This window comes from Anser brachyrhynchus (assembly GCF_964034855.1).
Source record: "Anser brachyrhynchus genome assembly, chromosome: 7".
In the NCBI taxonomy this organism is placed as follows: Eukaryota; Metazoa; Chordata; class Aves; order Anseriformes; family Anatidae; genus Anser; species Anser brachyrhynchus.
The window spans coordinates 16,989,942-17,011,010 of record NC_137701.1 but is presented as its reverse complement, the minus strand read 5'-3'; the positions used below and the strand labels follow the sequence as shown (position 1 = coordinate 17,011,010).

Sequence of the window (21,069 nt, the reverse complement as noted above, 5' to 3'; positions counted from 1 at the left end):
TCTTTCTTTCTAGTCAAGAAAGTGAAAGAGGGGGAGGCATCAAGAACTTGTTGATATACTTGTGATTTTAGCACTCAGACTTTTCACTTTCATACCTGGACCGTTGTCTCTCTCTAGGAAGAGGCCAAAATAAAATTATTTCTGATCTCCACTCTTACTGAGTTTTCTGTGCCAATCAGTGACAAATAAAAGGCCTCAACATCCCCAAGTTCTTTCAGAGTCCACCCAAAAACAAATATTAAGCTATACTCCCTATGAAAGCCTATTAATTAGCTTACTCAGACTACCTATAAAATCCTAGGGTCATAAGGTTAAGTTATATACTTTTCTTCAAAGGCAGCTTTCAAGAACTCTGCAAGTGTTTTATAAGTTTTACGTCTTATGAGATCGCTTCTTGGTTTCCTCTGCTCCAAAGTACACACACAGCTCAGGCCAAATTTGAAGGCCTCATTTGAAACCTAGCTATCCCCTTGACTTCAGATGAGGGTATAGCCCAGATCAAAACTGGCTCTACTCCCATGCTTTCTGAATGAGGAAGACAAAGAAGTGATCTCATCAGGGTATTAGAGATCCCTTGCAGGATAAGCAGTCACATACAGAACAGTCCATATCTGCAAGAAAAAAAAAACAGTATGCATTAAACCACACCCTACACAAATTCACAAAAGTGGGACAATATCCTCTTTCCAGTGAAAACGGCAGTAAACTCAAGTGGTACAAATAGCCTAATACAGTTTTAAAGTAAGTGTTACTTAAGTTTGGTGGTACTGAGACAAATTGTTTCTGAGAAGCACTGGACCGTCTCAGTTGCCTCAGTTTATCCACAGAAGTCATGATAACTGGATACGTTAAAGCCAGTCTGGGCTAAGCGTACATTTTTCTCCAGGCAGACCTTGAGTCTTCAGCCTTGACAGGATTTCTAAGAACTTCTTTAGCATCAGCTTTAGCATTCTTTTAACAAAAGACACACTTCAAAATTATAAACCCCTCAGTCTGTAGTTCTGAAAGCCAGGTGTGGAAATACATCAAAAGCAAAGCATTCATACTGCGCCCCATTTCATAAATTAGCTTCCTGGTTAGCACCATTTCAACATTGCTGAGCGCTTCTCCAAGGAGCTTTGCAGATTACAAGGAAACATAACAAAAGAGCACTCAAGTTACCCTCATTGCACGCTTAACAACTAACTTTACATGCTCTGCTACTTCAAACAGCCCTCCTGTCCACGCAAAGGGTTTTCTTTGCCTGAAAGATTCAAGTAGCCTGTAACATTTAGCAAAAGAGTCAGTCTCCTAGTTGTGTAACCTGAAACTGTAGAACAGCTACTTAGGGAAGCCTGTGCAGAGACAAAACACAGCCTCAGAGAAAAATCTAATAGCAATAATGCATAGTATAGTGAATGAGCACAATTTGAAACCAATTAGCTTTATGACAGTTTTGGTAAGCATATTGTGAAAACACCTACAATAGCAGAGTATTGCTTAAAACAGAGAAGAAAAGAAATAATGCAATCCGATCACGTTTAGTACATGTACCAAATGATCCCTAACAACAGAAGCTTAGCAGAAGTAGATGGTGGGGTTTTTTTACTTCAAAAACAAAAACAAAAAAGAAATTTGGGTCTGAGCTTTGTGCTTAAAAGGTCTGTCCCATGGTTTCCCTTTTTCCTATGGAGCTGCTTAAGAGCTCCCCATCCTACTTGAAATTGGTCAGTCTTGCACTGGATCTACTCGTCAAAGAAGGATCTTGGTCTCTGAAAATATCCCCATTACTAGATTGAATAGTACAGAAGCAGCATCTCTGTAGGGCAAGGACTGAAAGCAATATGGTGCACTAATAGCTTTTCAGAGGACAGCTTCGACTTCCTCTCTACCTCACTTGATAAATATATAGTTACAGGAGTTGAAAAGTCTTTCATGGTCTACAAATAGGACACTAGTGACCAAAAACTAGAGTCATCTATAAAACCAACACACACTGAATAGTTCTTCGATTTTATTTAAAAGAGGTGGAGAATAACGCACTCCATGCATTATGTACAATTCAGCTAACATATCTACTGCAGAATATGCTGAAAGGCTCCTGCGGGGATCCAGCTTAAAACCAGACTGGGGACCTGTGGTGGCTGCCTCAGAGCAAGAACTTCACTACGCCTCCGCTCAAAGAGGCAGAGGCTAAACATGAGAATGCAAGTTTTGATTCAGAAGATATTGCTAGTATTTTTGCAAAGCAAATAGAAAGGAGAAATTACATTGGTTTTGAATTTCCTGTAGCATTTTCTGAAGATATTTTCTGAAGATTTTCAGTTTGTTTAATTTTATGTAAAGCAAATACCACAACTGTTAGTAAACAAACAGATGCCTTTATTTTCTGTTCCTGCAGCCAATTGCTTTATCCAGTAACTTTTCAACACACAGCTTCAGAATAAGGTAATATTAGTTTTTCTATTCTTTAGATTTTCCTGAACCTTTAAACATGAAAGTTAGTTCAACTTCAAAAATTAAATGCACTTGGTATACTCATTTGATTAAAAAATTTTGCCAATAGTAAGAAGTATTTGTTAGGTCTTATTTCAAGATTTAAGTAAACTTTTCTGCCAGAAAGGATCAGATTTAATTCTACCATACAAAGTGAATATAATACTCAGGAGCAAACAAATCAGTCATTGTAAGAGAGAAACTCATACAGAGCAATAACACAAAATAACCCTTTTAATGGAGGGCTCCAATTTTTGAAGGAACAGTTAGTTGCAAAATTCAAATTCAAGAAAAATATTAAATCCTTTAACAGTTGAATCAAAACCAGTATTTAAATGAAGAAAGCTTAAGCTCTGGCTTAACCAACCCTCTTCTTAAATGATATAATACTCCCAAAATAAGTACAGCTGATTTTTGCTACAGATAGCATTGGACCAGACTTTGTTGTCTACAGACTTTGTTTTACTACATCAGTAAAATTAAAGTCAGCCATTATTACACCTAAATGCATCATAGTGGTTGACTACATTCCTTTCTGTATACCAGCTGTCATGTACTGCCAGTGTCAAAACAGAAACATTCTTCCTCCCCAAAAGGAAAGTAGCATGCAAAACAGAAGGAGCAGAAAGGATGCAGCCCAGAGTCAGGGTCAGAGCACATACAGGGAATGTGAAGGCCTCTGTACAGATTAATTCTCACTGTCAGACCACAGATGTACATTAATGCTTCCATTGCTGTACTCATCAGTACAGAAGGGCATTCTGCCTAATCCCCTATGCCAAGCAGAGTTTAGTACAGCTGTTTCTGGGTTGCATCATTTGCTCATTCAACCACACCATAAGTGAGATCTTCAGTACAGTGGGCTGGGCATTTTAGACTTACCACATCTCAGGTGTCTAAATGAGTATTGACTACTTACCAAAACCATTGAAACTATACAAATACTTTGGAGTATTTATGCTGTTGCATATCAATTGCTTTTGACTGTATTGTTAGGAAGCAGAGCAGGCAATTTCTTAGTGTCAGATTTCTGGATGGCAGCTTCCCACCATCCCTTTTTTTCTGTTTCCAGAGGGAAACATATTCCCCCCTGCAAGCAGAACACCCAGCAAGGCAGATAAGATACCTGGCACCTCATGTGCTACCTTGCAGGGAGGTAATGGCAATTCTCTATTGCTCTTATTACACCTATTGTAACATTAAGCACTCCAATAATTATTTTACCTTACTTCTTTAATGTGATATCCTACTCCCTCAATGGCATTCAGTTCAACACTAGTAAAAATATTTCTAGACAGAAAAGAAACAGCCTTCCCACTGACATTTTTGCAGTTTCCTTTCTCAGCTTTCATCTTTCCATGGCTTCTCCCTGCTTCCACCAGTAGACAACCTTACAAATAACAGAGATGGTGATGCTCAAGTGGCCTCCTCCTTACTTCTGTACTTATCATGTAGAAGGCAGCCAGGCTACACGTTTCTCATTTTGCCATGCAGCACCAGGAACCACTGTGGGGACTGAAACTGAAAAATCCAATTCAAACTGAAAGGCATTTAAGATATGGAAGAGCCAATACAGATCATTTGCTTTTTACTTGGCCTGACTTTTCCACCCTGAGTCCTCAGAAAAATTCTGACTGCACTGACCTATTTCAATAGCTACTTTTACCTTGCACTTGACTGTATCACTCTTCACCACAGGCAATCAAATTGATCTTTGCTTCCCTTTTTCTCCTGATAGTAGCAGATTGTCCACACTTCTCAACAAGACAAGAAATTCTATAGCTTGACATAAAGGCAAAGGTATCCACATTGAACACCCTCCCACTTTAAACTTTTCATCTATACAGATGGTTGCTTTTTTCCTACTATTTTAGGTGTAACCCATTAAGTTTTGCAGTGTGCGGCACTGTTATAACTTTGTCAGGTAAGACCACCACTGCATTTCACATAGAGCAATCCTCAACTCTTCTGAGAAAATGTTATTTAGGCTCAGAACAATAGCTACCCTAATACAACGCTACACTAACCTGGTAAGAATATAGCCCAATTGCTGTAACAGGACATGTTCAGAACTTGAGCAAGACAGAGCAGTCAGATAACAGACTAATCTTTTAAGATAGTACAGATATTTTACGTATTAATGGAAGAATACAGGACACCTGTAGCATCTCATGGAGGAAAACAAAAAGGTCTAGATATGGCATTTAGCAGATGCATCACAAGCACATGGCATACTAGTGTGCAGTGTGGATAAACAGATTAACAGAAAGCATCATCATCCAACTGTTACCTGCTCATATAAAACATACAATGGAAACTAGTAAAATATGTGATATGCAATAAATTCAGGCTGCTGAACACTCAGACGTCACTGCATGCATGAACTATTTGTTCACCAGAACAGGGTATTAAATTTGATCTTCACCCTCCTGTCCTGAGGAAACAAGCAGGCCTGCAGAGCAGAATAAGGCTGAGCCCTTGGAAATGGTTGCAAACACTCTGAAGCAACAGCTGTGGCCATGGATAAAAGCATATCATTCCAGAACTGTATCTTTAAGTACCACTGGCCCCTCTGAATACTTAATCCAGAGGGAGAGAGACCCCAGTGAAAATATCCAGTCTTAGCATTACAGCTGGTTTGATTTCTCAGCAGGACTGTCTGGGCACAAGCATAGCACGGACAAAGATGTGTACATCACACAGGACAACTGTTGGACCTTGTACTGACACTAATTATCCTTCTTAAACAATAAATATCCTAACAGAGTCTGCAAGATGCTGATCCACAGCTATTTTAACATCTATCCTGAAACCTGGGACACTTTCTCTACTTAACAGTGATAATCAAGTTTATTTCTCCCTGCTTGTTAAGGAAACAACAAACAATGCCGGAAGATAAGTCATCGCAACAACCCTTGCAAACAGCCTTCTGATAAACTGCACCAGTTAAGGCCACCAGCAAAATACCCGTCCATGCAGTGATGCCCAGGCCCATCCAGACTGCTGCTATGAGGTGTGTTCAAAAAACCCTGTCTCACTGCAATAGACGTCTGAGAAAAGATGAGCTGTGGCTTTTCCCTGAAGCAATGCAGGCTTGCACTGAGTATGCAAAGCCAACAGAAGGACACACGACTGTTTGCTTTCCCCTAGTTTTCCTGTTTGACCATGGACACATCACTTTGTCTGAATCTCAGCTTCTCCTCTTCAAAAATAGGGATAACTATACAGAAGCATTTTAAAGACCCACTGACTCTAAGGCAGTCAAGCATTAAATAGAACCAGCAACAAGTATGCAAGACAGAGAAGCCTGTCATGATACCATACCCAAATTAAAAACAGTCGTAATTATATTGCCCCTGGTCTGTCCCCACCTCCCCTCACACACCCCAAGATATATAGATAACCTGCTACTGTTTTACCACCAGGAAAAGGAAAATCAATTTAACAGGCAGCTGTTTAATACCTTGAAGGAGATCAAATAAAGACTTGCCAATAATCAAGCCCTTATTAGGGTCTAGTAACCCAGTGCTTTGATCTGAGAAAGCTAAATGGAAAATGAGGCTGCTAACTCCTGGCCCTGACATTAACTTACAGAATCATAGAACTTGCTCTCCCTTTCAAAGGTCTGCATTTATGCCTCAAATATTCAGAAAGACATTTTCATTAAAGGTATTTCTGACAAGAAATAAAGTCAAGCATTCTAATACTGGATATACACACTGCAGCACACTTGTGACGATGTTATGTAGCAAGATGGATTGTTTATCAAGATGAGAGCTGCAGAAGGAAGAGAGGGAAGGCACAACAGGGTTTTCTGGTGACTCCCACATTCCCACTTCCATGAGGGCAATGAAACTCTTATTGAAGCTTTATCCAAGATGCTGGCCCCACTGGCTTCAGTGGGAAATGCACCACTGACCCCTGTTGGGATGTCTCACCCGTCGCTCTGCTATGAAATGCAAACAGCCTTTGACTCAGTTCCACCACCACACTGATATTTGCAGGCTGCAGGAACATGTAGATGTTCATTTAGAACATACATTTAGATTCAGTGTCCTACATCACTCAAGACTCACACAAATTTGCACATTTTCCAGAAACAGGATGGTATTTTTAGGTTCTATCTCATGCTGAAAAATACATTTATTATCCATGCATTATTTCATGACACGGGTCATGATAACATTTAATATAACACATCATTGTACCAAGTCATGCCACCAGCTTTATTAGCTCCATCATGACACATCAGATTAAGGCACAGCTGAAATATTCTATTTTTAGAATCTTAAAGGATGGCTGCTGCTACTTGAAATTTCTTATATTATCTTCTAGATCAAAATATGTCCTTTTTTCCCCTGTAATGAGACACATCATTATTTTCCAGATCAAAGTATTAAGCTATTTTCTAAACAGAAGAGCAGCTGCTTTCAATATCTTTGAGCTTCAAGTATTAAAATAAAACAGCCCCTTTTGACTATGGGGCCTGTCAGGAACTACAATAACTCAGTACCTACCCAGAAATAATACAAAAAGTATATATAATAACCATATATAAACACAGTACATTTTAAAATTACAGAGGTCTGTAAGTCAATTTGAAGCTTCAAATGCCTTCTAAAATGCTTAATTTCAGGAAACATTCTAATATATATATTTTTGTTTGAATACAGAAGGAAAACCTAACAAGATATTCCAACTTCTAATGTGGCAAGTTATCAACTTTAACCAGCTCCAGGTCTGAGCAAAGATACTAGCAAGTGGAAGATGAAAGGATCCAGTTTATTAGAAAGCAGTATTTCAGTTTTGTTTAGTAACCTGGAACTGGTCACAGTAGTAGAGGGTCAATATTTCCACTCTGCAGCAAACTCACGGTTTTCTACATGACTCTGCTCTTCCAACCGTTTCAGGTTTTGGCTTATTATTACCCTGGAACAAACCTCTAATACCAGGCTTTTGCCCAATGATGCTGCAACCATTAGCATGGACATCAGAGTACAGAAGAGCCTGATGCCAGCAAGAAGGAACAGACGTACCTGCATGGACCACAGCTATGCCCTACCCTTGAAAAAATTTTCCCTGAGCAATTCCCAAGCTACTTCTGCCACAGCAGACAGCCATTTCCTTCCTAGCACAGCTCATCTTTCACAATACCACATACCATTCAGCTTGCCATTTTAGTTATTGTGATACCAGCAGCAGGCCCCAGCACAAGCCAGCCTCTCGCTCTGGGCAGAGCAGGCATCAGCCCCCACCATCGTCCCACCCCAGGCTCCCAGCCAACCTCTGCTACATGCAGCACCCGGCCCACCTCTGCTGCTCTGGAGCACCAAGACTTTCCTTCTGCCTCAGTGAGAGCCACAAGAGCAAGGCTGCACATACTGCTAATGCAGTAAAGTGCTGATCCCATAACCCTTTCTTAGCATGAACAACCCTGCACAAGTTTTATTTTATACCTTGAGCAAGGCAGCCCAGAAACATGGGAAATGAATGAAGGCTACTTCATCTGCATTTCCAGTCAATAATGGAAACATGCAACAAGCATGCAAACCTCCCAGCTGCTGTAGTTCAACATGGGAAAGTTGACTTGTTGCTCTAGCTTGTAGCAGGAGCAAAAACCATACATAGGCCTTCAAGAGAGCCCATTTCAGCTCCTTCAGACAAGTGAACAAACCCTTGGGCAAGCCCCACACTAGCTGTTGCCACCTTTAAGCATCAACCCAACCACTGCCACTTGGAGCAGCAAGCAAACACAGCCCAGGGTAAGGCTGGGTGCTTGGGCTGCTCACATGCAGCACATGGATTTGTAGAGCCTCGTAAAGCCAGAGGAACATGCCTGAGTTTTGTGATCCTCTCTTATACATGCACATAACTGCAGTATCTATATACACGCAAAAAAATAAAAGAATTGTGGCAATTTCATGTCTTTCCACAATCATCAAGACCTGCATGTTATGGTGAGAACATGGAATACATGGCAATAAAGCCAGAAATTTAACAACATGACCACTAATACTTATTCTACAACCTTTTATTTATTTATTTATTTATTTTAGGAGGAGGAAACACTGCTCCTCTTACTGGGCTTCCACACAGAACACATGAAAGCAAAAACTGTCAGAAGCCCATTTCATCTACTTTTTGACAAAAAAGTATCTACTTTTTTCTGAAGGGAAAAAAAAAAGATTAAGAATCTGCTGTGGCCCACTCCACAATCAAAGTAAGAAGCTGGCAGTAGCTACAAACGTCTTCCATGGGATCTCACAGAGTTCAGTAAAGGTTATGTATCTGTATTTTTATCGCTTTTCAAGAAGTGTTTCAAGTGTTAATGAAATTGGCCAGAGACTATTAAATACTGCCTGAAATGACAGCTCTGCTATATTATTACAGTGTCTGCACAGCAATCATTCCACAGGTTAAGTTATTTTGGGATGAGTGGTGTTTAAATTAAATGTAGTCCCCTGTGTTCTTGTTTCATTTCAAGTCAACCACAGACTGCATGCCTGAACATTGTGCAGAGTCAGTAAGTTTTGCCGAATCCCATTTGTTTAGTTTTTACCCTTTATTATTCCTTCTTCCAGGCAAGATGAGGAATTTGAAAGAGTCATGCTGCAATACTTCTCAGGCTTTCACAATGTGAACCACTACACAAGGGGAACGACACTAACTTGATGAAAACTAGACATAAATAATTTAACCCTAATACACACAAACTCTGCACACCACCTTAACCACCAGCACTAGACTTCAACCAAAAAAAAAAAAACCACCAACTCTCTGAATCCAGGTCTCCAAATTGCTCTGCAAAACTCAGCAGCATCAAGTCAACGCAACTCAAGGCAGAGAATTCCAGGTCTGCTCCAACCTGACCTTTCTCCACAAACAGAGAGAGCAGAGCTATTTGTATCTGAAGCAGAAAGAAGAGCTTCAGTCTCTGCTATGCTGCTAATAGGGTTGGATGCAATAGTTTACCTATTAAGAATATCTTCTTCAGACAGTTTGTGCCATTAATCAGATTTCACTGAGTGGTTTCCTAGAAGGCAAGCACAACACAGTACTTATAATCTAGCTGTTTCTTACCAGGACTGATTTCAAGTTATACTTTGTACTCAGCTTCCCCCATGACTTGAAAGCTCGTAGTAAACATTAGCATTGTAGCCATTATTAATGCTTGTTCAAATACATTTTAATAAACACTACGTACGTATGCATAAAAACACATACTCTTGCATCAGACTTCAAGCTGTTCACATGTTTCTCAGAGCATTTACTGTTCCTGCTATGCCACCAAGCGCATTTACTGCTAGCTGAGAGACTCCCTGACTCATCTGAGCACACAGAACAAGGTTGCGAGGCTTTAGAGAAACTGAGATGGAAAAAATAAAACAGTGAGTTGGATGGATGGAAATCTGCATGATGTCCCCTTCCAAGGGGCATTACCAGTACATGAATACAGCCCACAGTGGGTGCAGAGGTCCCATCCAGCCACAGATTTTATTTAAATTTTAACATGAAGTAACAGCACTCCAGACAGGGGGGATAAAGGAAAGAAAATCAGCAGGACACTTAATAGCTGCTTTTATCACTATGAGAATTAACAACAAGACTAAAGAAACAATACACAAACACTAAGAACCCCTCTCCTTGATATCTAAATATAGACCTGCAGCACAGGGCCCAGTACGTTCAACTCAGTGGACTTCAAACTAGATAATTCCCAGAACCAACAGCCTTCCAGAAACAGAACAGACTACAGCTAAAAGCTTGACCCCCCACTGAGCTGTTCGTGTTCATGCAGCTCCAAGAAATTGAATCAGCAAATTTAATACGAAGCACTTGAAAATACTTGCTCGGGAGACAGTTGTGGTAGCTTAGCACACTTTACTCCCTACCTTCTCTCAGAAATTACTCATCCTCCCGACGCTGGCAGCCACATCGACACAAAACCTCTGAGACTTACCTCCAGTTCCTGCAGAAAGGGGTCTGTGCAAAGCTGACAAAAACCCCTACGCTCCCCACAGCTCCTGTCTTACAGTCTAGCCTACAGCAGCAGCCACAGGCAAAAACCCAGCCTGAGCTATCCCTCTCCCATATCAAGCACTCATAGCAAACAGCTGAAAGGCAACGACACCTCAGACAGCTCCAGCTGGGAGCCCACACCCAAGCCCCACACAAGGCAGACACAGTAAGTGACAGCAGAAGTGTATCAGTGTTATGTGGATGAATCTTAAACATCAGGTAACTAAGAGTAAGAAAACAGCAAGTGAGCATGAGCCAAACTAGGCAGATCAAAACCCCAAGTAGACTTGTATACTTGTATTGTGAATTTTACTGAGGAAGTAGTTTTTAAAAACAATTCTGCGGTGTTTTTTTTTGTGTTTTTTTTTTTTTTTTCCTTTTGTATCAAACTTAAGTGTGTGGGCTGGATAATAGGACACATGGGATGTTGCTGCAGGAACACATACAGGTCTTTAATACCGCCGGATGAAAGGAGCATGCAAGTGATCCCAAAAGGACGGGGCAGACATCACCTTTAGAAAAGGTTCATTTTCTAGCTTCCCAATGTAACATATCATAAGGGTCCTGCGGTTCTGAGCAGACAAACCCCTCACTTCTAAACTACTGGATTTATTTTAGCTGTTGTAAACTGGAGGCCCCAAATCCCCAGGTAATTGAAAACCTTGACACACACAGCATATGTTGCTGGAGTTTTCTGTGCTGCAAGCGCTCAGTCTCACAGAACTCAGGCCCACACAAGTGAGTGCTGTTTAACTCATTCATAGGTATTTGCAGGATCAGAGGCTTGAGCTATAAAGAACTCATGGGATAAACCATAATAAAAACTGGAACTAGCAAATTCTTGCTTGAGCAGCATTCATGAAGATTTACTGTAAATACATGTAAATATTAAGTAATAAGTGTTCTAGAGTATCAGATTGTTACATGCATTAGCTGCTCTGTATGGAAACATTTTTTACCAAAGATAGCTTTTAAAGTAGTCCATGAATATCCATGCTTTGCCATCTGCTACCGAATTGAATGATCTCTCGAAAGCAGCACCATAAATATTCCCACAAATGAGTGATCTGTTCACATTATATCCACTAATACTATCTTATGGCAGAGCAAACAAATAACTCAGATGTCACATCACTGCATGCAGCAACAATAAGGTGCACTCTGACTGGGTTTTAGCACATTATGAAGAACTGCATCGCTGGTTGTCTCTGAAGATCTAACCTGGCTCTTTAGAGACATTATTTCTTGACAGCCTGTCAAGAAAGGCTGGAGATGCACACAGAAAAAAGAATACCTTTAGCATCTCATTTTTTTTTTTTTTTTTAGAGATGGTGAATTTTAATCTGGGCTAACTCTCAAAAAGATCTGAACAAAAGGATGAATAGGAAGTAGCAAAAGAGGATTTACAAAGGTGGTTGTACAAAAGGAGGTCTTACAGGCAGAATAGGCAGAGGAAAAAATGTATGTGTTGGCTATACAGTCTGCGAGCATACTCAAGATTTTAAAATATAAGAAATTAATTTTCCACATTTATACAATTGTCTCTACCAGTTGAGCTAAGCTATTTCAAAATGCTCTCATCAGCAGCTTGGGAGACAGTAAGAATTGTACGAGCCAAGCAAATGCATACACAGGGTTCACTGCAGTTCATCAATAAAGGAAAATGATTCCTGAGTATGTTTATAAACTTCAGGTCCCTGCTTGATCATCCCAGCAAGGTGTTCAGACTGCACCAAGTGCTTTGGCACCCTGTGCAGCAATAGGCAGATCAGGAGTCAGGAGACCTAGGGTGCTCAGAGGCAAGGGCAGCGTGTCCACACTCCCTCACAGCTCCAAAGCCCCGCTGCCTTTTGGTCTCGGATCAGTAGCTTCGCTCTAGACCCAGGATGGTTCGGGCGCCTACAAGTACAGCCACCACGCAGAGGCGAGGCGAGGTCACAGCAGCTCCTGTCTCTGAGCAGTGTGGCTGGGGAGGCTGCCCAAAGCCCCCTACCAGCCGAGCCTGCCCGACAGCCACCACTCCCCAGGGGGAAGCTCCGTGGGCACTCCTCTCCTGTTTGTTTCCGTTTATTATAACCAGTGAAGAAAACCATGGGGAGGGTGAGTGATGACCAATGCTTCAAGGCAGATGAACAAATCAGCCTGGCCTGTTCCTGACACCCCATCACTTACTGAGTTTTTATCTCAAAGCTGAACGAAGCAAACCCCTGCTTTAATAAGGCTCTTTTGTTTGTCAGAAATAAAACACGAAGCAATAGGAGACACAACTGGGGAAATTATCAAGGAAGATGAGTTAAAGTGCAACTACTACAGCTTTTCTTATAGATCCTGTTCTTGTGACAGATGGCCTGGTCTTCCTGCTCTTCTAACAGGAAGGAAATGGCCCTGGGGGAGGAAAGTAAACAAAATTTCAAATAGATCTACTTGTCTGAGCAGACAGGAGAGACACCATACTTACAAGCAGCTAACAGCACTGGCCGAATAACCTCAAAGCAGGTCTTTTGTATGAAGGATAGACCTTTTCATTTATGCAGCTTCTTGAGAGTATCCTCTGGGGCTAGAAAAACCTGAGACTTAGGAAACTGACTAGCATGACAGTGTCCGACGTTATATTTAATTTTGCCCTTGGGTTAGCTGGTAACATGGAGGATATTACCTATTGACTAAGAAATAGGAAAAGCGAGGCACGGTGGTAGGAATAATAATAGTCACACGATGGCACAAAGATCTATAGGTTTGAAAAAAAATTAAGACTACCAGATGTTACTGTTCTTTTCAGTTGCCATGCAACCACAGCTATCCTGCTATGCTTCACCTTCCTAATCTCTTTAACAGCTAACTCTAAAACAAGTACAATTAATTCCACAATGAACAAGACAAGACATCACCCAGTCCTGTGGTTACAGAAGTCCTTTGACTGTAGGTATATAAACACTAAACAGACACAGCACCAGCACACAGTGAGGCACAGAGCTGATGTTTTGTAAGACTTAAACAACTCACTGTTGCAAACCACGATCTTTCCTGTCGCACATGTTTCACAACAACTCGTAACAGGTATCTCTTAGGCTTCTTAGCTGACAGTCCTGGCCAGCCCTCAGGTGCTACAGGCACCCCAGAAACCCAGGCAGACGCAAGTGTGCAGTGCTTCAGCAGAGCAGCATGTAGAGGCATTAGGACCAGGAGAGCAATACAATTTTACTCACTATGCTCATTTATGCCCTCTGATGATAACTATATGAATAATGACTGTATTTTCTTTTTTATGGTTAACATCTCTGTTAAGATACTTTGTTGTGGTTTTTAAATGAGTAGTTTCTGGACTACACATGTAAAAGCATGATCTTTATAGCTATGCTAAACCAGATCACTTCCATTATCAATACAATGGGTGGCAAACAGTGGCTTTTTTTCAACAAATATTTGTATATTCTTATATATTTATGGAAAGCAATAAACACTCAAAAAAACCTTTTACTGCGAAGTGGGTCTCATTTGCAGTAGGCACAGCCCCATGCTACTAAGATTTCTACAGAGCTTCCTGGCCACGGGGCAGGCAGAGCTGGTGAGCAGCCCAGCAAAGCACGGGATTAGCACTGGATACGAAGGTGTTCCCAGGGTTTGATTCAGCAATGAAGGCTTTATTGTGATTACTAGAGATTGTACAAGTGACATGCCAGTTTTGTGCAATACCTTATTTCGCAATATGGAAAAGAGTACATGAAAGAGGAAAAAAGCTGTTCCATTTCATTTCCTGTGAATTCAAGCTCTGGGGAGCGGCATGTATTCATATATAAGCTGTGTAGGAACAATAATAATTACATTCAGTATTTCAGTAGTTATGGCTTTCTGATATCTTTAAAGCTGTTCTTAAATGATAAATACCTCAGTTAAACACATGGTGTGTAGACTCTCAGGCATTTAGAAATGGTGATAATTCTCTATTCATCTGCTGTAGAAGATATTGCAATAGAAAGGGCAGACAGTCTTGGCTATGAAATAGGGCGGTACTAAAGCCTTTCTTCCTCAGACTTGCTGTGACTGTCCTGCTGCCTCTCACAACTTCCCACAGACGGACTGCTATTCTTGCCATCAGAATCACCACCTCCCTTCAAACATAGCCACGTTTACAAGACTGAGCTGTCCACTTTTGATACAGTGACCTCGACTATGTGGTGCAAAGCAGGCAAGAGTCAAACAGCTAGGTGTCCCAGGGCCAAGCCTTCCAAAGAGGAAAATTGTGTGCTGGCTGTTGTACCAAGAGCTCACCCATGCCTGGGACCCTGCTGGCAAGGATTTCTTCCAGAGGTTTCAGGCAGATGGTTTGGTAACAAGTACTGTGGCCAGCTGTCGTGGTGGCAGGACAGACTGGTTACTCCCAAAGGGTATCGATGAGTGGGTGGTTAAGTACACGTTCACCTGTCAGTTTGGGGATTTTAAGGAGGAGGCTGATCGGAAGCAAGTTAGCCTGGGGGTGGGGTCTTAAAAGAGTTTTAGTAGGATGACACTGAGCAGCGTTTGATCTGTGCTGTAAATTAAATAGATCTTACCCTTGGCTTTGTGGCCCAAGCATGTACTTGTCCAAATTATGCTTTCATGAGTTCATCAAGTTTTTAGGATTTGCCAGTCCTTATGCAGTGTTACTTAAAGAAAGGTTCACAGGAAAATTACATGCTGCATAAAAAGGTTTGTGTAGCAGTGTTCTAAAGCCAACTCACGTTTCAAAGTCAGAAATGATCATGTTAGGCTATAACTTGTCATAACAGCAAGCACTGGTGCCATGAATTCCCATTTACTGTTTCTCAGGCGTGTGGAAAGGCACAAAAGAATGTTTCTGTGTTATACAAAGTAGTACACAAAACATCAAAAATGAGATTTTAATGTTCTGATTATATACTTAGATTATTAATTGCTAGTCCAGCCCTCCTTGTATTTTGCCCTCTTCTCATTATCTTGTTTTTGCAATAGATGGTAAGAGAGAAAGACAGACAAACCTGAATGGTATTGTAGCCAGAGGGGCATTTAAAATATTGCTCTGCACCTGGGAAACAGGTTTAATTACTGCCGCTGTCAAAGTGTTTTAATGTAAACAGGTTTCCTGATGGATCACATTTCCTTACTGTGAACTATCATTCCCCAAACACAATCCACTTTATGGTAAGGCTTAAAATGCAGGTATCATAAATTAGAGCAATGAAGCTTTTATGATTAAAGATGCTTCATCTGCTTTTAATGTCTCAAATTATAGAAACTATAACAAGCCTTCATATTAAAATTTAAATAGGATTAAGAGTCTGAAACTCTTTATAAAGTAGATATCATAGGCCTGATTCATCCTGAGATGGTGCGAGCTTAGTACAGACACAGAAGGGAGGCATCTCCTACTTTCTTTATTTTGAGACAGTTTGGAATAGGTTTAGCTGTTGGCATAAATCAAAAAAGGACTGAGACTGCCCTAACCTGTATACTGGAGACAGTCTTTGATGTACCAATGTCATATAATGAGATCTTCCTAAAAGGCACCACAGAGCAAGAAAGCATGCTCTCTGCCTGCACTTACTGTCGTGTTCCTTGGGGGTAATGTGGATCCTTTAAAACAGGCAACGTACCTCCTATATATCTATTCCAACAGAGGAATCACCATAAAAATACCTGCAGATACACACAAACTGAGAGATTATTCTGATCGCCTTGATGTATTTGATTTATGTAATCATCTTATCCCATTCACATTACTCCTGGTAATAACTTCTCAGAGCATGTTTCATATTAAGCAGCATTTGTCATAAGCAGATTTTAGATCTGTAATTAAAACATTTGCTTCCACAACATATTTATATTCTGCTCATCCATTCAGAATAAAAAAAACATGGCTCTTACTTGACCAAGCACCAATAGGTAAGGAAGCTCAGCTTTCAGATGTACATGCTACCTTGCAATTAAAGGAAATAATAATATATAAAAAAGATGAAAAAAGCAAAGAGTAAAATACATGAAATTAGTTCACGTAGGTGGTACATGAAAGAGGAACCTCAATTCATCTTATAAATTATTCATGGTGAATTATTCACTTGACTCATATAGAGATAAAGAAGCTGCTGTTTTATACTATAAAATCTACTCAGACTTAAAACTTGTGTTAATATAAAGTAATGCATGTTTATAGTTAGAGGTGTACTTTTAAATCATCTTTGTGAAATCTGAGTTTGACTGAAGACACTTACTAGGTATGCACTGTGTTCCTGGATACAAGCAATCACATGGAAAGTGCACAAATGAAATACGTAATCCTAAGTGCACCTAACTTTGTGACTCACAAGATCACTCATTCCTTTGGGAGATGAAACAAATAAGAGAAGCCCAATACACTCTAAGATTACTTAGAGTGTATTGAGATACACTCTAAGAAATCTTGAGATTTCTGATTTGTATTGCAGGACCACAACCACCTCTGCATGTACAACAGCAGACTTTTCAAGCTGTTTTGTTTGTTTGTTTTTGTTTTGTTTTGTGTTTTTATTTTTCTAGTACTTATCATTTAAGAATCATAAAATCTTTTTACTAAATTATGGAAAGCCAAAGCCCTGATCCTCCCAATGCTTTAACCATGCTAACAACAGTACTGTGAATGTTCCCACTGAATTATTGTTGTAGTGCATATGAGAGAAATTACATGTCCACCTGCATGTTTGCAGCCTCAGAAATACTGAAAGGAAATTCTCAGTTAATCAAGGCCAGCTATAAACTTTACTGTAAATAAATGCCCTACAGAAACAGAGTTCCACATTTGAAACAGTCCTAGTATTAGTGGAAAGCTCTTCCAGAATCTCTCTAGTATGAGACTTAGAAACATTTTCTCCTAATTTCTGTTCTAAATTTATTCATGTTTGTATCATTTTTTCCTGCTTCAGCATGTTGGGACTAGGACCAAACTTGACGATGTTCTGAGTTTGATTAATACATCACTTTCTTATCTGAGATCCAAGGTAACACATCTCACACTTGACTAACCACTGTATCATATGAAAAGTCACCTTCAGTAAATAACATCCTTTGCTGATCAAACATAACTTTGCTAAATGACAGAACTGAGGTACTCTGCATATTCAGAAACCTGTTCTGTAACTGCATGAACTAGAAAGTTGTAATACACACGTTACCTCTATACTTTACACACTAACTAGTTTCCATGGTGATTTCATATTTCAGATCAAATACTATTGCTAGACAAGCTGGATAGCAGGTAAAAGATGACTAGATGCTAGTATGGTACAGGACATCACAGCCTAACCCTAGTGATGGCAGCAGTAAACCCCTCTGGATTTACAAGATCAGCATTGGTTTTGGTCTTTCCCAGAAAGCTGCTGGCCCATGGCTTCAGCACTAAGAAGTCAACATCATCTTCTAACTTCCCCTCTGCAGCCAGCTTGAATGCCAGTGTAATATTGCTGGGCACATTACAGGCTTCATTTGGTCCAGGTGACTAGAACAGGCTATAGCTACCCCTAGCAGCTATCTTCCGCCCACACTACACTATGCATAACATTACCCATGGTCTACTGCCAGACTTGTGCTACCAGAATATCCATCTTACATTTAGAGACAGAAGCCTTAAGTCCAGATTTTTTATGAAACAAGGGAGCAAGATAAACTCTTGCAGTTTACTGTTTAAAATCAAAGCTGTATACGCAATAAGCTTAAAAAAAAAGGTGGTTAAATTGAGATGCCAGAGTTATCTAAAATTGCTCAGTGACCTTGAAATTCATTTTTGTTTGTTTGTTTTTAAGACGGTTGGTTTATTTTTTTAAGCAGGTTCTTTTCTGTCGTCATTGCTTTTTTTTTTTTTTTTTTTTTAAAACTGTTGAGATTAAAGCCAGCATAAACTCTAGCCATTTAAAGTCAGGCTTCATTCCAACTGACTGTCAATAAGAAGATTGATAAATTGATGTAAAAGAAACCTGATGTACACAAAGGTGTGGCTGAACTCCCTCACCAGGATGACAGATATTCCATTCAGTGCCTTGGATTTTGTTTGCTCTTTTATAGTAATACAGATTTTGGTCAGAAGATAATTTCTTACTTCAATTTATGAATAACTGCAAGACATAAGATCATTTTTTGTATAATTCATTAATATGAATATGTTTGAATTTCATTCATAGAAGTCAGAGCATTGGTTATTTTCAAGGTAACAGTATGAATCAGTAAGATGATAATCAGTAAGTTGTGTGTGCTATTGTACTAATTTATTACTGCCTCAAATTTTAGTAGAGATATAATCCAAAAGTCCTAAGCGTACGGCCACTATCTTTAAACAATAGTTTTCCTTAAAAGTATGCTTTTGTATATAGAAACAGTAATTAGAATGTTTAGCACAGAGTTGTTATTACAAAATTAAATCACAGAAAATAAATTCAGAAAAAACTGAGAGAGTCTAGCCTTGAAAAATAAGCAGTTAGCCTTCAGCTTAATCATTTTGGGGAAAATTATTTATCAAATCTAGTTTTCAGCTTCGCTGCCTGGTGTTATATCTGCCCCTTTTTTCAATGTGAGCGTGGGCTGATAGCAATATCTTATTCAAGGTCATACATCTATATATCTCCAAAGACTTGAATTGTTTAAAAGAAGACTTGTATTGACAATGGACAGGAAGCTTATTGAAATTACTGTACAATGCATATACTTAAGTATATTTGTAAGATTTTGTAAGACATGCACATGCCTAGTAATGTGTCTCTCATTAAAGGTGTTTAATTTATCACTGAAGCCAACATTTGAATATCCTTTTGAGAAATATAAAAAATTGCTATAAATCTTTTCCTAGAAATAAATTAAAGAATGCCAAGCAATGTCACTCCTGTTGTGTTCTTAAACCAAAACTTCTATCTAGGGGTGATGGGGAAGTTAGCAAGCACTTATTACTCAAAAGAAGAATAATTACTTTTGCTGCTGTGAGAGGGAATGGATATTTATATCTGGAAAATAGCTATTTTAACTACTTTCTAAAATGCTTCATAATTACACAGCAGCACTGCACACTGCAGAGTTGTTTCCACGCTAAACATCACTTTGGACGTGCTTAAATTTTACAGGAGTGAAAACAAGCATGCACTTTTCTCTAGAGGACTGTGTTGTGGGAATATTCATGTTACAAATCTGACACATAAATTCATATGCTCTGCCTGCCTGCTGGAAACTGAGCTTGTGTCCAAGGTTTGAAATTCATTATGTATTAATTACAGCTTTGTGTTTACGTATGGAATAACAGGCCATCTTGCACTTAAATTTTAGTCAAGAAAAATCTGGGAATATGAAGCACTGACTTTGTGTGTTCCCTTTCCAGGAGGCAGAAATGCAATAAAACACATGCAAGTTAATCTGCATTTGAACTCTGGCAGATGTTGGACTGTGTGTTAAGTGTGCATGATGCTTACCCAATTATTATTTTGTGTAAAGAAAGAATACAACAACAGTGCAAAGACATTGCACAAAATCCAAACTTTGCAGCTTCTTACAGCTGAAAAGGAGTCTTTAAAAGACCTTCCTACCAATTTTCTAGGGAAAATACAGACAACTAAAACTATCCGTGGAATAGCTAGGCCTTCGTTGTATTCTTGTGAGGACATTTTCTTTATGGTTCTATCGCCCTTTGCTGAGAGCAGAAGCTTTTAAAAGTGGTTGCATACAGTTACTTTTGCAGGAAGCTAATCTGGTCAACTCCTGCCTTACCAAAGCAAACTTCAGTCCTGGCCACAGAAATGGTATTAAAGAGTTAAGATCCATCTCTGGTGTATTAGCTGCAGGTTGTCTGCAAATGTCCTCTGAGACACTGTGCACCTTGGATCATGCTATGAGGGACCAGAGGCTTTAATGCACATTTTGAGTTTTTGGTCAGGATACCTGTCTTTTCAATCCTTCTCTGTACCCATTTCATCCATGAAACCCCAAAAGAGAAAAAATTCAATATGTGGACTAGGCTGGACACATAACTGGTGCAGAAATGAGAGCTGACCACAATAACTAGACGTGGTCTCATGAAGTGAGCTCAGGCTGAGAACTTCAAGGACTCACACAAAGTTTTTCAGCTGCTGGTCCCTACTGTCACTGCAACACCCAATGCCTTGAAGCAACTTTTTCTCCTTCTCTGGCAAATGCTGGTAAAAGGGAGAGCTGCGCAATAATAGAAACTTAGAGCACCACAAAAAAAAATCCCAAATAGATGTTTTTATAATCTGCCCTGGACTTCAGGCCTAGATTAGTTAAGAAGCTGCATTTCTTGCACTTTCAATGAATGCTGAATATAACACTTCCTATGGTTCTTGCTGTGAAACAGCAGTCTGGATAAAACACCACCATTATAAAACTCAATGGTACCACCGTATTTTTCATTGCTACCATCTAGCCACCTTTCTGGTAAAGCTTAGAAAGCATTTACAGAATAAACCTACTAAAACATTGCCACAAACTGTATTCTAATGAAAGATTTAAAGGTATTTATTGTTGTAAATGAAATGCAGCATCTGAAAGGATATTCCTCTGAGTGACTGCTGAAAATCCATTATCTGTAACATGTAC

The 21,069-nt window shown here is 39.7% G+C and overlaps 1 long non-coding RNA gene across 1 annotated transcript in view; it reads right to left on the bottom strand.

Moving 5' to 3' along the window:
• LOC308197958 overlaps positions 1 to 11,242 on the bottom strand; it is a 173,010-nt gene extending 161,768 nt beyond the window's left edge. Inside the window, exons 1-2 of the long non-coding RNA XR_013953476.1 lie at positions 10,436 to 11,242; positions 9,448 to 9,508 (exon numbers count right to left, since the gene is read on the bottom strand). This is a non-coding gene — a long non-coding RNA (uncharacterized lncRNA). The remainder of the gene's footprint in view (positions 1 to 9,447; positions 9,509 to 10,435) is intronic.
• Between the last annotated feature and the right edge of the window lie 9,827 nt (positions 11,243 to 21,069).